Raw genomic sequence first — 18,542 nt, forward strand, 5'->3', positions numbered from 1 at the left:
GCTGATAAATGATCATATATTGGTACTTTCTTATTGGTTGGAAGAAGAATTCACCTTCAGTCAGCTACAATCTTGTCATTTTGATCAATTCGGTTGTCAATTAGAGATGGCCCAAACTGTTCGCCGTCGGACAGTTCTCGCCAAATTTCCGATGTTGGTGTTCTCGGCAAACTGTGAACATTTGGCGTGCTTGACCCGCCCCTAATACATCATCATGGAGCTAAACTTTGACCCCTTACCTCACAGTCAGCAGACACATGGCAGCCAATCAGCTAGCACCCCCTCCTGGACCCCCCCCCCCTATTAAAAAGCAGTTGCGGTGGCATATTGGATTCATTCTCTGCTGGTTGCTGTTAGTGAAAGCAAGGTCAGACTTGCCGCAGATAGGTAGGGAAAGCATTAGCTAGGCCTGTGTTCTTGTTCCTCACTGACTTGTTGCTAAAAGCACCCCAAATATCCCTTTTGAGGGATAGTACATCGGTCTCCTGTTTTTTATTTTGTGTGTGGCACTCCACAGCCCACTGACACCCATAGCTGTGCACACTACTGCTATTGTGGCTACATTAAGTTGCAGGCACAGTACCCCCCCCCCCCCCAGTGCTTTTTTCCACTGTATTCCGATAGAACTATTGCATTTCTCTGTGTGGGACACTCCACAACCCACTGACATCCATAGCTGTGCACACAACTGCTATTGTGGTCACATTAAGTTGCAGGCACTGTACCACTCCAGTGCATTATTTGTAGGAATGTGCTGTGAATTCTGCACTTTAGGGATTAAAACCAAACTCTGTGTCAACTCTGTAATTTTTGGTGGGACTTTTGGCATGGATCCCCCTCCGGCATGCCACAGTCTAGGTGTAAGACCCCTTGAAACAACTTTTCCATCACTTTTGTGGCCTGAAACAGTCCCTGTAGGTTTCAAAATGTGCCTGCCCATTGAAGTCTAGGGTGGTTCGCATGTTCGAAAACATTTGTGGAAGTTCGCGTTCGCTGTTCATGAACCCAATTTTACCCAGTTTAACCACTTCCCGACCGCCCACTACACAGGGGCGGCGGGGAAGTGGAGCCCTCAGGACGGCCTCACCCACAGAGGCGGCGGTCCATTTAAGGGCATGGGCGGAGCGATCGCGTCATCCGTGACGTGATCCTCCGCCGGCGCCTGTCACCGCTCGCTCGCCGCAACATCCCGCCGGCTATACGGAAGCGCCGGCGGGATGTTAACCCCGCGATCGCCGCATACAAAGTGTATAATACACTTTGTAATGTTTACAAAGTGTATTATACAGGCTGCCTCCTGCCCTGGTGGTCCCAGTGTCCGAGGGACCACCAGGGCAGGCTGCAGCCACCCTAGTCTGCACCCAAGCACACTGATTTCTCCCCCCCCTGCCCCAGATCGCCCACAGCACCCATCAGACCCCCCCCCCTGCCCACCCCCCAGACCCCTGTTTGCACCCAATCACCCCCCTAATCACCCATCAATCACTCCCTGTCACTATCTGTCAACGCTATTTTTTTTTTATCCCCCCCCCTGCTCCCTGCCCCCTCCTGATCACCCCCCACCCCTCAGATTCTCCCCAGACCCCCCCCCCCCCAGACCACCCCCCCTGTTTACTGTATGCATCTATCCCCCTGATCACCTGTCAATCACCTGTCAATCACCCGTCAATCACCCGTCAATCACCCCCTGTCACTGCCACCCATCAATCAGCCCCTAACCTGCCCCTTGCGGGCAATCTGATCACCCCTCCACACCAATTGATCGCCCACAGATCCGACATCAGATCACCTCCCAAATCCATTGTTTACATCTATTCTCTCCTCTAAACACCCACTAATTACCCATCAATCACCCATCAATCACCCCCTATCACCACCTGTCACTTTTACCTATCAGATCAGACCCTAATCTGCCCCTTGCGGGCACCCAATCACCCGCCCACACGCTCAGATTGCCCTCTGACCCCCCTTATCAATTCACCAGTGCATTAATTACATCTGTTCTTCCCTGTAATAACCCACTGATCACCTGTCAATCACCTGCCAATCACCTATCACCCATCAATCACCCCCTGTCACTGCCACCCATCAATCAGCCCCTAACCTGCCCCTTGCGGGCAATTTGATCACCCACCCACACCATTAGATCGCCCGCAAACCCGCCGTCAGATTACCTCCCAAATGTATCGTTTACATCTGTTATCTTCTCTAAACACCCACTAATTACCCATCAATCACCCATCAATCACCCCCTATCACCACCTGTCACTGTTACCTATCAGATCAGACCCTAATCTGCCCCTTGCGGGCACCCAATCACCCGCCCACACGCTCAGATTGCCCTCAGACCCCCCCCCCCCTTATCAATTCGCCAGTGCATTAATTACATCTGTCCTTCCCTGTAATAACCCACTGATCACCTGTCAATCACCTGCCAATCACCTATCACCCATCAATCACCCCCTGTCACCCCCTGTCACTGCCACCCATCAATCAGCCCCTAACCTGCCCCTTGCGGGCAATCTGATCACCCACCCACACCATTAGATCGCCCGCAAACCCGCCGTCAGATTACCTCCCAAATGTATCGTTTACATCTGTTATCTTCTCTAAACACCCACTAATTACCCATCAATCACCCATCAATCACCCCCTATCACCACCTGTCACTGTTACCTATCAGATCAGACCCTAATCTGCCCCTTGCGGGCACCCAATCACCCGCCCACACGCTCAGATTGCCCTCAGACCCCCCCCCCCTTATCAATTCGCCAGTGCATTAATTACATCTGTCCTTCCCTGTAATAACCCACTGATCACCTGTCAATCACCTGCCAATCACCTATCACCCATCAATCACCCCCTGTCACCCCCTGTCACTGCCACCCATCAATCAGCCCCTAACCTGCCCCTTGCGGGCAATCTGATCACCCACCCACACCAATAGATCGCCCGCAGATCCGACATCAGATCACCACCCAAGCGCAGTGTTTCCATCTATTCTCTCCTCTAAACACCCACTAATTACCCATCAATCACCCATCAATCACTCCCTATCACCACCTGTCACTGTTACCTATCAGATCAGACCCTAATCTGCCCCTTGCGGGCACCCAATCGCCCGCCTACACGCTCAGATTGCCCTCAGACCCCCCCTTATCAATTCGCCAGTGCAATATTTACATCTGTTCTCCCCTGTAATAACCCACTGATTACCTGTCAATCACCTATCAATCACCCATCAATCACCCCCTGTCACTGCCACCCATCAATCACCCCCTGTCACTGCCACCCATCAATCACCCGCTGTCACTGCCACCCATCAATCAGCCCCTAACCTGCCCCTTGCGGGCAAACTGATCACCCACCCACACCAATAGATCGCCCGCAGATCCGACATCAGATCACCACCCAAGCGCAGTGTTTCCATCTATTCTCTACCCTAAACACCCACTAATTACCCATCAATCACCCCCTGTCACTGCTACCTATCAGATTAGACCCCTATCTGCCCCTAGGGCACTCAATCACCCGCCCACACCCTCAGAATGCCCTCAGACCCCAGCCCTGATCACCTCGCCAGTGCATTGCTTGCATCTATTCCCCCCTCTAATCACACCTTGAGACACCCATCAATCACCTCCTGTCACCCCCTAGCACACCTACCCATCAGATCAGGCCCCAATTTGCCCCGTGTGGGCTCCTGATCACTCGGCCAAACCCTCAGACCCCCTTCCGATCACCTCCCCAGTGCATGGATTGCATCTATTTTCCCCTCTAACCACCCCCTGAGACACCCATCAATCACCTCCTGTCACCCCCCTAGCACTCCTATCCATCAGATCAGGCCCAATACAACCTGTCATCTAAAAGGCCACCCTGCTTATGACCGGTTCCACAAAATTCGCCCCCTCATAGACCACCTGTCATCAAAATTTGCAGATGCTTATACCCCTGAACAGTCATTTTGAGACATTTGGTTTCCAGACTACTCACGGTTTTGGGCCTGTAAAATGCCAGGGCGGTATAGGAACCCCACAAGTGACCCCATTTTAGAAAAAAAAAGACACCCCAAGGTATTATGTTAGGTGTATGACGAGTTCATAGAAGATTTTATTTTTTGTCAAAAGTTAGCGGAAATTAATTTTTATTGTTTTTTTTTCACAAAGTGTCATTTTTCACTAACTTGTGACAAAAAATAAAATCTTCTATGAACTCGCCATATACCTAACGGAATACCTTGGGGTGTCTTCTTTCTAAAATGGGGTCACTTGTGGGGTTCCTATACTGCCCTGGCATTTTAGGGGCCCTAAACCGCGAGGAGTAGTCTAGAAAACAAATGCTTCAAAATGACCTGTGAATAGGACGTTGGACCCCTTAGCGCACCTAGGCTGCAAAAAAGTGTCACACATGTGGTACCGCCGTACTCAGGAAAAGTAGTATAATGTGTTTTGGGGTGTATTTTTACACATACCCATGCTGGGTGGGAGAAATTTCTATGTAAATGGACAATTGTGTGTAAAAAAATCAAACAATTGTCATTTACAGAGATATTTCTCCCACTTAGCATGGGTATGTGTAAAAATACACCCCAAAACGCATTATACTACTTCTCCTGAGTACAGCGGTACCACATGTGTGGCACTTTTTTACACCCTAAGTACGCTAAGGGGCCCAAAGTCCAATGAGTACCTTTAGGATTTCACAGGTCATTTTGCGACATTTGGTTTCAAGACTACTCCTCACGGTTTAGGGCCCCTAAAATGCCAGGGCAGTATAGGAACCCCACAAATGACCCCATTCTAGAAAGAAGACACCCAAAGGTATTCCGTACGGAGTATGGTGAGTTCATAGAAGATTTTATTTTTTGTCACAAGTTAGCGGAAAATGACACTTTGTGAAAAAAAACTATTAAAATCAATTTCCGCTAACTTGTGACAAAAAAATAAAAACTTCTATGAACTCACCATACTCCTAACGGAATACCTTGGGGTGTCTTCTTTCTAAAATGGGGTCATTAGTGGGGTTCCTATACTGCCCTGGCATTTTAGGGGCCCTAAACCGTGAGGAGTAGTCTTGAAACAAAAATGACCTGTGAAATCCTAAAGGTACTCATTGGACTTTGGGCCCCTTAGTGCAGTTAGGGTGCAAAAAAGTGCCACACATGTGGTATCGCCGTACTCGGAAGAAGTAGTACAATGTGTTTTGGGGTGTATTTTTACACATACCCATGCTGGGTGGGAGAAATACCTCTGTAAATGACAATCTTTTGATTTTTTTACACACAATTGTCCATTTACAGAGGTATTTCTCCCACCCAGCATGGGTATGTGTAAAAATACACCCCAAAACACATTGTACTACTTCTCCCGAGTATGGCGATACCACATGTGTGGCACTTTTTTGCACCCTAACTGCGCTAAAGGGCCCAAAGTCCAATGAGTACCTTTAGGATTTCACAGGTCATTTTGAGAAATTTCGTTTCAAGACTACTCCTCACGGTTTAGGGCCCCTAAAATGCCAGGGCAGTATAGGAACCCCACAAATGACCCCATTTTAGAAAGAAGACACCCCAAGGTATTCCGTTAGGAGTATGGTGAGTTCATAGAAGATTTTATTTTTTGTCAAAAGTTAGCGGAAATTGATTTTAATTGTGTTTTTTCACAAAGTGTCAATTTCCGCTAACTTGTGACAAAAAATAAAATCTTCTATGAACTCGCCATACTCCTAACGGAATACCTTGGGGTGTCTTCTTTCTAAAATGGGGTCATTTGTGGGGTTCCTATACTGCCCTGGCATTTTAGGGGCCCTAAACCGTGAGGAGTAGTCTTGAAACGAAATTTCGCAAAATGACCTGTAAAATCCTAAAGGTACTCATTGGACTTTGGGCCCTTTAGCGCAGTTAGGGTGCAAAAAAGTGCCACACATGTGGTATCGCCGTACTCAGGAGAAGTAGTATAATGTGTTTTGTGGTGTATTTTTACACATACCCATGCTGAGTGGGAGAAATATCTCTGTAAATGGACAATTGTGTGTAAAAAAAATTAACAAATTGTCATTTACAGAGATATTTCTCCCACCCAGCATGGGTATGTGTAAAAATACACCCCAAAACACATTACACTACTTCTCCTGAGTACGGCAATACCACATGTGTGGCACTTTTTTGCAGCCTAACTGCGCTAAGGGGTCCAAAGTCCAATGAGCACCTTTAGGCTTTACAGGGGTGCTTACAATTTAGCACCCCCCAAAATGTCAGGACAGTAAACACACCCCACAAATGACCCCATTTTGGAAAGTAGACCCTTCAAGGTATTCAGAGAGGGGTATGGTGAGTCTGTGGCAGATTTCATTTTTTTTTGGTGCAAGTTAGAAGAAATGGAAACTTTTTTTTTTTTTTTTTTTTCCTCACAAAGTGTCATTTTCCGCTTACTTGTGACAAAAAATAATATCTTCTATGAACTCACTATGCCTCTCAGTGAATACTTTGGGATGTCTTCTTTCCAAAATGGGGTCATTTGGGGGGTATTTATACTATCCTGGAATTCTAGCTCCTCATGAAACATGACAGGGGGTCAGAAAAGTCATAGATGCTTGAAAATGGGAAAATTCACTTTTTGCACCATAGTTTGTAAACGCTATAACTTTTACCCAAACCAATAAATATACGCTGAATGGGTTTTTTTTTATCAAAAACATGTTTGTCCACATTTTTCGCGCTGCATGTATACAGAAATTTTACTTTATTTGAAAACTGTCAGCACAGAAAGTTAAAAAAATCATTTTTTTGCCAAAATTCATGTCTTTTTTGCTGAATATAATAAAAAGTAAAAATCGCAGGAGCAATTAAATAGCACCAAAAGAAAGCTTTATTAGTGACAAGAAAAGGAGCCAAAATTCATTTAGGTGGTAGGTTGTATGAGCGAGCAATAAACCGTGAAAGCTGCAGTGGTCTGAATGGAAAAAAAGTGGCCGGTCCTTAAGGGGTAGAAAGCCCTAGGTCCTCAAGTGGTTAACTAGTAAGATACCAGCCATCCTCCCTACTCACTTGCACACTATTTTGTCAGTTAGACTTTGCACTGCTGTTCAGGAAATGCTGTTGAAAACAAAGAAAACTCTGAGAATCCCCCATGAGGAGATGGACTTGCCCAAAACCTGTCGGCTCTGTCAGATTTTAACTTCTTCTTTTTTCACGATTGTGGTCCTTTAAGTTTCACTTTACAGACTACATAGAACAAATCACAATTTGTATCACTTTATTCGCACAAAAGGGCTAAACTGACACCTGACCTAACAATTAACAGTGCCATTTTTAGTGAATGATTTTCAATTAAAAGACTTTTTTTTAATTAATGCAAAACATTAAAATATCTGAAACAGTTGTTATTGTATGTATGGAAAATATGTAATGCTGACCAGACAAGTTCTTTAAGGAATTGATTAGGCCCACCAGCTTCTTTGTTTTCATACAATACACCCTTATAATCACATAAAAAAAGATTTCTCACTAAAAATTATACGGTAAAGGTACATACACACGTCGGATTTTCGCAAATGACCCGTCATTTGGACGTTTGAACGTCCGGTCGTTTGGACGTCAAAACGGGCGTTTGTACGGTCTGTCGTTCAGCTGATAAGACTGGACTTGAGTGATCCGCGCGGATCGCTCAAGTCCAGTCTTATCAGCTGAACGACAAACCGTACACACGCCCGATTAGACGTCCAAACGACGGGTCGTTTGCGAAAATCCGACGTGTGTACGAGCCTTTAACCTTTTGGCCTGTGAGCATGAGTTGAGATGACATAGCATAGTGGAGCCGTAGCTGACTTAACTTGTTCTGCCTCCTTCAGCCCCCAAATTCAGAGTAGCACAGGGATCACTATTATATTCACTATCTTGTATGCTGCATCAGATCTCCTCTACGAAAAACTTTATTAAAAAATGGTTTCCTTACTTTGAACAATATTTGGTAGAAAACCAGATGTAAAGGATGATGTTTTACGAGACTAAATACATTTTTGACATTCAATTCAAATTGGATCCCTGCCTGGAGTGAACTTCTCCAGAATGGCCACTGGGGATTGGCAAGACTTTGCCGAAAAGTGAAATGACTGAATCAGGACAAATATAAACAAACAAGTGATATATTATACAGAATATTATGTAAAGTATTTCAGTTGCCAGGAAGAAACAAAATTACAGGTTTTGTGAATGGTAATATTCTAAGTTTATGTTACGTTTGATATTGTTTGTTTCAAACTGTAAACGTTGAAGCTGAGAACACTCGTTTGTTATTAAATCACCAAATCTGAGTGCCTTGCCTTGACTAGTTGGGTGTGTTCTGTGTGTTTACATTGTAAAGCACAGTGAGAGGTACTGAGGTCATAGTCACATGATCCAAACATCAAGTCAGGTCAAGATTTCCAGGAACTGGGTTTCAATGGGAAATCTCCTGTTTCCTGGAAATATTTTTCTTAAATGAGCACTGGAAGTTATGAACAATATCAATGACTGTAAACGTCCATTGTTTAAATAATCCGCAACTGAGGTTCACTTTTGTGAAATAACTCCATTAACTATGGACTATTAAAATGACATGAAGTGCTTAAATCAAAATGACCATATCTTTCGCTCCATAAGATACACCTGACTATAAGACGCACCTAGGTTCAGAGGACGAAAAGCCAGGAAAAAAGTGTGAAACCTGGTGCCTTTTCATGGTGCAGGGGCATCTTGTGGAGTGTCTCCCCCTAAGCTAAAAGTGCTCTCCCTGCACCCGAGCAAAGTAGCAGCTCTGTCAGATAGGAAGCACAGAGAGTTTTAACACTTAGTGTATGTCAACCCCCACCCCACTCCCGTGCTGTATGTGCCACTTTAAGTTAATGCCAATCCCCATGACTCCTGAAGAGTATAACCTCAGTGAAGCACACTCACCTCTCCAGCCGGATAGCTTTTATTCATGGAGAAATGGGTGCTAGTGATCATGAAGTTTGGGCACAAGATAGAGAGGGCTCTGAGAGCACTGGCTAGGTACGTGAGGGTGTTCTGCTGTGGTTATAAAAAATGGGGGAGAAACCGAGAGCCCAATATGGTGCAGTATGTTAATATGGAGAGATCTGTTGTGAATAAATGTGATGATTATACTCACAAGGGTGGGTCGTCACAAAGGCAACCACTGGACAGGCCGGCGGGGAGAATTGTAACCTGACCCCGCTCAAGTTTAAAAAGTCGCTCTCTGTAGATAGGAGAAAATGGGGATACACCCCTCCACCAAGGGTGGACTAGATAATATTGAAATACGATAACAGAGGAGCCAAGTAGAATAAAATTAGTTAAAATTGTTAAAAAGGGGTAAGTGGGTGGACTCACCTCCCTTCTGAAAAAAAGGCCGGACAATGAACAGGTTACTTACAGTCTAAAGTAACATTAGTAGCTCCAAAAGTGCAATGCGTTTCACGGGTAACAGTGGTAACGGGCAAAAGGCATACTAAAAAACAGCAGTGTTTAAAGGTGAGCAAATGCTCAACTTACCAAAATCAGGTCATGAACCAGGTAGAGCGCCTCTGTGAGGTGTGGGGTGCTCTGTCTCAAATTTATAAGTGGCTGGAATCACCCAGAACCTCCCATCCCCCATTCTGGGCGATTCCAGTCACTTATAAATTTGAGACAGAGCAGCCCACACCTCACAGAGGCGCTCTACCTGGTTCATGACCTGATTTTGGTAAGTTGAGCATTTGCTCACCTTTAAAGAGACACTGAAGTGAAAAAAAATTATGATATTATGATTTGTATGTGTAGTACAGCTAAGAAATAAAACATTAAGATCAGATACATCAGTGTAATTGTTTCCAGTACAGGAAGAGTTAAGAAACTCCAGTTGTTATCTCTATGCAAAAAAAGCAATTAAGCTCTGCGACTTTCAAAGTCGTGGAGAGGGCTGTTATCTGACTTTTATTATCTCAAGTGTTATTGAACTATTTACTTTTCCTCTGCCAGAGGAGAGGTCATTAGTTCACAGACTGCTCTGAAAGAATCATTTTGAATGCTGAGTGTTGTGTAATCTGCACATATTATAGAATGATGCAATGTTAGAAAAAACACTATATACCTGAAAATAAAAATATGAGAATATTTTCTTTGCTGCTAAACTTCTAGTAATTATTCATAGTACACAACCAATTCATTATATCATCTTTTTTTTTGCTTCAGTGTCTCTTTAACCTATTTTGGTTCCTGGACGTAGAAACTACGTCCAGGAACCATGCGCTTCCGCGCGCTCCCGCGGCCGATCGCGCGCGTGCACGCGCGCTCCCGGCCGCGGATTCGGTAGCCAGGCAATCAGTGAATCGGGCTACGGTGCCCGATCACTGATTCCTCTCCCCCGCTGAAAAAGCGACAGCTTCTCTCGGAAGCTGCGCCTTTTCTGGCTGTTCCCTCCCCGATGTGTCACTCTAAGCGTGTGTTACGCTTAGAGTGACGTCATGTAAACAAACTCATGGACGCCATCTTGTGGCCAAAAAGTAATACTACAACTGAAAATTAAAAAAAATGAAAATCAACACACATTTACATTACAAACCTATTGTTTACCTACCACCCTCCCAAAACTACCCAAATAAAATTTTTACTATAAAAAAACAAAAACATTACAATAGAAAAAAAAAACATGTAAATATTTACCTAAGGGTCTAAACTTTTTAAATATCAATGTAAAGATTAAATATTTCTATATTTTTTTTATTTTAAACTTGTAAATAGTGATAGATGCAAAATGGAAAAAATGCTCCTTTATTTCCAAATAAAATATTGTCGCCATACATTGTGATAGGGACATAATTTTAACGGTGTAATAACCGGGACATATGGGCAAATACAATACGTGAGTTTTAATTATGGAGGCATGTATTATTTTAAAACTATAATGGCTGAAAACTGAGAAATAATGAATTTTTCCATTTTTTTCTTATTCTTCCTGTTAAAATGCATTTACAGTAAAGTGGCTCTTAGCAAAATGTACCCCCCCAAAGAAAGCCTAATTGGTGGCGGAAAAAACAAGATATAGATCAGTTCATTGTGATAAGTAGTGATAAAGTTATAGGCTAATGAATGGGAGGTGAACATTTCTCCTGTGAAAACGACGGAACCTGAATGGGTTAAACACTGCTGTTTCTTAGTATGCCTTTTTGCTTTATCATAATATACTGCTGCACTCACGCCTTTAAAAACGAAACCTTTCTCTGTTTCTCACAACTTTGGTAAGTTGAGCATTTGCTCATCTTTAAATACTGCTGTTTTTTAGTATGCCTTTTTGCTTTATCATAATATACTGCTGCACTCACTCCTTTAAAAATGAAACCTTTCTCTGTTTCTCCCTGTTTTAAATTCACTTTTTTACTGTTTTATCATTTTATTAAGAGTGACTCGTACTCTGCCTTCATATTATGGATATGTGCACTGTCACTTTATACATGCTACTTGCACATGTTCTCAGTCTATTTTTTATGCATATCTTGCTGTTAAATGCATAATTGCACATTTTATTGCTGTAGACTTGTGATGCACCTTCGGGTGCCTGGTATTTGCGTTCCTCTGGCAATCCCCCTTTTTTTCTTTTTGTTTCTCTTCCCCAGCACCCTCCAAAAATTGTTTGCCTGAAGAAGCGGGACTGTTACCCGTGAAACGCGTTGCACTTTTGGAGTTACTAATAATGTTACTTTAGACTGTAAGTAACCTGTCCATTGTCCGGCCCTTTTTTTCAGAAGGTGAGTCCACCCACTTCCCCCATTTTAACAATTTTAACTAAGTTTATTCTACTTGGCGCCTCTGTTATCGTATTTCAATATCTGCTGTGGTTATACTCTGTAGGAGCCATATGGATTGCCATTAGCTTAGGGGTGGAAGAAACAGCATGGGGTCGAGTGCAGCCGCCAGATCGAATACGTATTATTCATCCCATTAGACAACAGGCTTTCCCCCACTTTTGTGTCTGGCAGGAGAAAATGTCATAAAAGTGTTAAACGACGACTGTAATGTTGTAAAAACTCTGGATCCCTTAGTTCCTTCTTGTTCCATTCTGTGTTCCCTTGTACCACCACAGGTCTCCTTGAAGTTATTGCAGGTCTCTGCACTTGTGCGTGTGCAGTACGGAGCTGCACTTTTTGGGAAGTCCTTGGAGACCCAAAGTTTTCTTCAATGTTAAAGTTGAAGGATGGAACTGGTACATTTGCACTGCCGGGTTCATGCAGTTAGAGGGGGTCAGTAATAAGGAAGTAACAAGATGGGCAGAGTGTGCACGGCAGTGAACAGTCAGATGTGCTACACTGAAGTCTTCTGAACACAGAGGAAAGAAACGGAGGACTCGTGTCCGGCTAGAAAGGTAATTAATAGCTATATTCTGCACATGGCGGCTCTGTGCATGGTGGGGGACTGTGCAAATGGGCCCCCTCCTTCAACACCTTCAAGAAGGGCCTCAAAACTCACCTTTTCACTCTGGCCTACCACCCCTCACAATTGCTCTAAACCCACAGCTGAACTCTGGTCCCCTACCTTTCGTGTCCCTATCTCTCCCTCTAGATTGTAAGCCTTTGGGCAGGGTCCTCCTTTTGTGCCCTACCTGATCATGCACCTCCATTACTGTGCACCCATGCTATGCATTTGAGTGAACCTAACTTGCCTAATCTCCATGCTCCCATCCAGTGACTGACTAAGCATTACCTTGTACTCATACTGTGCTGCATGATCTGGTCTTTCTTGTATTCAGGTATTGTCATATTTCTGTATGTCACCCCTAAATATTGTCTGTAACCTAAACTAATGTCCAGCGCTGCGTAATATGTTGGCGCTTTATGAATACAATAAATAAATAATAAATAAATACATGGGACATGTGCCTATCATGCTGTGATGGCGTTTAATAGATTCAATCTGCGCATTGCGGCACTGCCGTGGGGTCGGGGGGGGGGGGGGGGGAATATGAGCACATTTGGACCATCAGACGCAGGGAGTTTCCCCCCCCTCCCCCCCTTTTGGGGGAAAAACCGTGTGTCTTTAGTTCGGAAAATAAGGTAGCTTTATTTATATCATTGCATCAGACTATCACAGTTGCAGTTTAGAATCCAGAGGATGTCAGCGGGAAACGGGAGAAGATCGGAGCTGTGGTGAGGGACACACGTGACTTGTAGAGATGGCCTGAACAGTTCGCATTCAAACTCAAACACGCAAACTTTTGTGGTTCGCGTTCGTGGTGAACCACGAACTGTATGCAAGTTCGACCCGCCCCCTATACTACATCATTAGGCTCAACTTTGACCCTCTACATCACAGTCAGAAGACACATGGTAGCCAATCAGGCTACACTCCCTCCTGGAGCCCCCTTCCCCTTATAAAAGGCAGGCGGCCATTTCCCTCACTCGTGTGGCTTCAGTAATTAGAGAACGGAGAGTTGCTGCAGAGACATAGGTAAAGCTTAGTTAGGCTCTTGTTAGGCTTGTTAGCTTGCTCCTTGCTGATACTTATTGCTAAAAAGCACCCCTCAACAGCTCTTTTGAGAGCTAATGTTGTTCTTGTGATCTATTTTTTTTTTGTGTGTCCCACTGACACTTGCATATACAGCCCTGTCAGTCAGTCGCAGCTTGCCCTTGGCCCCTTGCTAATTCCTACTGTGCCACTGCCAGGCCCAGCACGTTCAGTGCCTATCTTTTCACTGCACGTGTGTGACAGCAGCACATTTGTAATACCAATCCCTGCATACCTGTTCATGTTTACTGCACCTGCGTGACAGAAGCACGCAATGTTATTTACCAGTCACTGCACCTGTTCATGGTACCTGTGTGTGTGACAGCTGCACATTTGTAATACCAATCACTGCATACCTGTTCATGTTTACTGCACCTGCGTGACAGAAGCACGCAGTGTTATATACCAGTCACTGCACCTGTTCACGGTACCTGTGTGTGTGACAGCTGCACATTTTATTGATACCAGTCACTGCATACCTGTTCAGTGCACCTGCGTGACAGCACGCAGTATTATATTATATACCAGTTGCTGCATAACTGTTCACTGCACCTGTGTAACCGCACATTGTTGTACCAACAGTCACTGCAACCTTTTCACTGCACCTGTGTAACCGCACATTGTTGTACCAGAAGCCACCTTTTCACTGCACCTGTGTAACCGCACATCGTATTAGTCAAGTCAGTGCATACCTTTCACTTCATCCCCCCCAAAATGGACAAAACAAGAGGCAGAGCCAGAGGCAGGGCCACCCGGAAGCTCTGTTCGAGGTCGCGCTGTCGTGATTTCTTGCGACCCTCGACGACCAAAGTACAGTGTTCAGAAGGAGGCCATCAACCCCCAATATTGTCAGGACGTAGTTGACTATTTAACACAGAACACCTCATCTTCCTCATCTTCCGCACGGAAGCTTGACATTTCTTCCTCCTCCTGCTCTGATTCTGGCACCCCACTTAGCACTCCGTTGGCAGCCATCACCAAAGTGTCATCATCCCAGGGCTCAGCGGTGTGGACATTTTTTTGTGTGTCTGCCTCAGATGAGAGCAATGCCATCTGTACTCTCTGCCACCGAAAATTGAGCCGTGGAAAGACCAAAACACGTGTAGGGACAACTACCTTACGAAGGCACATGATTACAAAGCACAAACTGCAATGGTATGACCGCCTGAGGAAAAGCAGCACACAAAAGCAAAGCCACACACCGCTGTGGAAGATACCAGGCCGCAATTTTTCTCAAAAAATGTGATACCTAAACTGTACCGTGATGTTGAAAGGCAAGTGGTGACATCTCTGGTACGCAGCGTTGGGTCAAGGGTCCATCTGAACACAGATGCCTGGTCTGCAAAGCATGCTCAGGCCTGCCCGAAGACTAAGTCACTCCCCACACACAGCATCTCTGCCTGCACGCCGTGTGACTGCCTGCCCCAAGTCTAAGTCGGTCCCCACACAGCATCTCTGCCTGCAGGCCGGTTGACTGCCTTCTCCGCCACCACCAACAGGGTCCACCAGGACTCCAGGCAGATTCCGTAATTTTTAAGGCCGCTGCTAGCATTTTTTCTGGTGCGTGTACATGCCTGCCTAATTTTTCTGGTTGCACTGGGCTGCAACAACAAAACAAAAGGCATGTACATGTGTCAATTCCCCTTCGTGATCGTTACCTTGCCGCGGTGAAGGGGCTTGCGTATCACAATGAAGCAATGACCGCCAGCTATATGAGCGTCTCAGGGGGTGGCACACCAAAGATAATAAGGTCGTTGCTTCATTGTGGACAGAACAAATTCGATCAGCTGGACAGTCACTGTTGTTCTGTCATTGAGCTACCTCAGCCGGGCGACCATATGGGCTTGAAAACCGCTATCGTATGCACTCTCGCCATGGTGCGCACCAGTGCAGCACGGCCATCACAACACAAATAGCTGTTTGCGGTGCGTTACACAGTGAGTTTGGTGTGTCAGTGTGAAGCAGTACTCTAATTACACTCCCTTATTGATGTATACACAAGTAAGATGTTTAATAGCACTTTAGACCTCCAATTTAACATGCAATGTGATTTCTGCCCTTAAAACGCTGCTTTGCGTCAAATCCAGATTTTCCCCCGGGACTTTTGGCGTCTATCCCACTCATCCATGCAAAAACTCAGATGTTAGACCCCTAGAAACATCTTTTCCATCACTTTTGTGGCCAGCATAAATGTTTCTAGTTTTCAAAGTTCGCCTCCCCATTGAAGTCTATTGCGGTTCGCGGAAGTTCGCAAGTTCGCGAACGCTTGCGGAGGTTCGCAAACCTGAAATCGGAGGTTCGGTCCATCTCAACTTGAGTATCACAATGAAGCAATGACCGCCGGCTATATGAGTGTCTCGGGGGTGGGGGGTGGGGGCCCACCTGAGATAATAAGGTTGTTGCTTCATTGTGGACAGACCAAATTCGATCAGCTGGACAGTCACTGTTGTTCTGTCATTGAGCTACCTCAGCCCGGCGACTATATTGAAAACTGCTATCGTATGCACTCTGGCCATGGTGCGCACCAGTCCAGCACGGCCGTCACAACACAAACAGCTGTTTGCGGTGCGTTACCCAGTGAGTTTGGTGTGTCAGTGTGAAGTAGTACTCTAATTACACTCCCTGATTGATGTATACACATGCAAGATGTTTTAAAGCACTTTAGGTCTCCAATTTAGCATTCAATGTAATTTCTGCCCCTAAAACGCTGCTGTGCATCGAATCCTGATTTTTTTCCCGGGACTTTTGGCGTCTATCCCACTGCACCATGCCCCCCTACAGGTGTTAGACCCCTTGAAACATCGTTTCCATCACTTTTGTGGCCAGCATAAATGTTTCTAGTTTTCCAGGTTCGCCTCCCCATTGAAGTCTATTGCGGTTCGTGAAAGTTTGCGTACGTTCGCGTTCGAGGTTGGCGAACCTAAAATCGGAGGTTCGAGCCATCTCTAGTGACTTGTAGGGGTTGGAAGAAGCCCCATATCACCATTTAAAGGGAATCTGAAGTGAAGATAAACTTATGATATAATGAATTATATGTGTAGTACAGATAAAAAATAGAACATTAGTAGCAAAGAAAAGTGTCCCATATTGTTTCCAGTACAGGAAGAGTTAAAAAAAAACTTCAGTTTTTATCTATGCAAAAGAGCTTCTCTGAGCTCTTTGACCCAACTTGGGTCAGAGACAGTCCTATTTTCTGAAGCACTTATACATCAAAGAAACAGTGAAAGACAGCTTTAGATAAGGTTTTACTACAGGGTAGTTCAACCATTTAACGGCATTGTAACATATTAAAACGTCATGCATTACCCTGTTAATGGCAACATGCCGTTTTAATACGCCGCGCGTTCCCGCCGCTGCTCCGCACGTGTGCGCGCCGCAACCGCCATCGTTTTCGCCGGGTTTCCGCGTTGAGCGATTGGGGAAGAGGACCGAGTGGTCCTCTACCCAATTGCAATGCCTGGAGTGAATGGACGTGACCGCGAACAGCGGCCGCATCCATTCATAAAACAGGAAGCCGTCACATAGTATTTAAATGTACAAAAAAAAAAAAGCAAACATTTCCTATATCGGAAAATGCCATCTTGTGGCCAAAAAGTAAAATTACACCTACAGACACATACATACTTAACCAACACTAATAAAATGTAACTTGCATTACCAAAGCCTCCCCCTTCCCCCAAATTAAAAAAAAAAAAAAAAAAAAAAAAAAACAAACTCAAAAATAAATAGCTGCCTTAGGGGTTTAGCTTTTTAATCTATATTTTATGATGGGAAATTACTTTTACTTTACTACATAGGGGCTTGTAATTGTGGACCAGACAAACGACAAACAAAACAGAAAAATAACACCTATATTTCAAAATAATATATTGTCGCCGTACATTGTGATAGGGACATAATTTAAATGGTTTAATAATCGTGACAACTGGGCAAATAAAATGTGTCTGTTTTATCCACAGGAGAATGTTTAATTTTAAAGCAATAGAGGCCGAAAACTGAGAAATAATGATTTTTTTTCCATTATTTTCTTATTTTTCCCTTAAAACACATTTAGAATAAAATAATTCTTAGCAAAATGTACTACCCACAGAAAGCCTAATTGGTGGCGAAAAAAACGAGGTATAGATCATTTTTTTGTGATAAGTAGTAATAAAGTTATTAGGGAATAAAATGGAGGAGCACTAACAGGTGAAAATTGCTCTGGTCCGTTAGGGTAAAAACCCTTGGGGGTGAACTGGTCAAAGGGTAATTAGCTCTGCTCTGCTTCATAGTTTAAAATACAGAATGTTGTTTGTAATTGCAAATATGACAGAATGATGCAATGTTATAGAAAAAAAAACTAAATATGTGAAAATACTATACTACATCTGTCTGTACTAAACATACAATTCATTATATCGTACGTTTTTTTTCCGCTTCAGTGTCACTTTAAGCACACTAAGTTGAACGTTTAAAGTACTTTTATTTATTCTTCTGTAATTTTTTTTTACATATAATTAAATGTTAAAGATGTTTGCACTACACCTATGTGTTGTCATTGTCACTGATATATAAAAATGGGATTTGCAGAAATACTAAAATCAGTTTTATGATTATGCCAAAAAATGTCTAAATGCTATTGTGGTTAAAGTGAATGTTTACCATTTCAAAAAAGAAAAAGTCAGATACTCACCTAAGGAGAGGGAAGGCTCGGTCCTAATGAGCCTTCCCTCTCCTCTCCCGGTGCCCGGTCCCGCGCAGGATCCCCCGTGGCAGTATTCGACCAGTTCGGTCAAATACTGCCACTTCCGCATGCCGAAGGGAGCTTTCGGAAGCCTTCGGGAGCACTCGGGCTCCCGAGGACGGGGCCGCTCCATACTACGCATGCGCGAGCGCCCTCTATGACGCGCTCGCGTGTACGTAGTATGGAGCGGCCCGTCTTCGGAGTTCTCCCGAAGACCTCCGAAGTCCCTGCGGCGGCGGACGCGAACGGGGGAGCCAGCGCAGCACCGAGGGCACCGGGAGAGGAGAGGGAAGGCTCATTAGG

This window comes from Hyperolius riggenbachi, chromosome 1, assembly GCF_040937935.1.
Source record: "Hyperolius riggenbachi isolate aHypRig1 chromosome 1, aHypRig1.pri, whole genome shotgun sequence".
Classification (NCBI taxonomy): Eukaryota; Metazoa; Chordata; class Amphibia; order Anura; family Hyperoliidae; genus Hyperolius; species Hyperolius riggenbachi.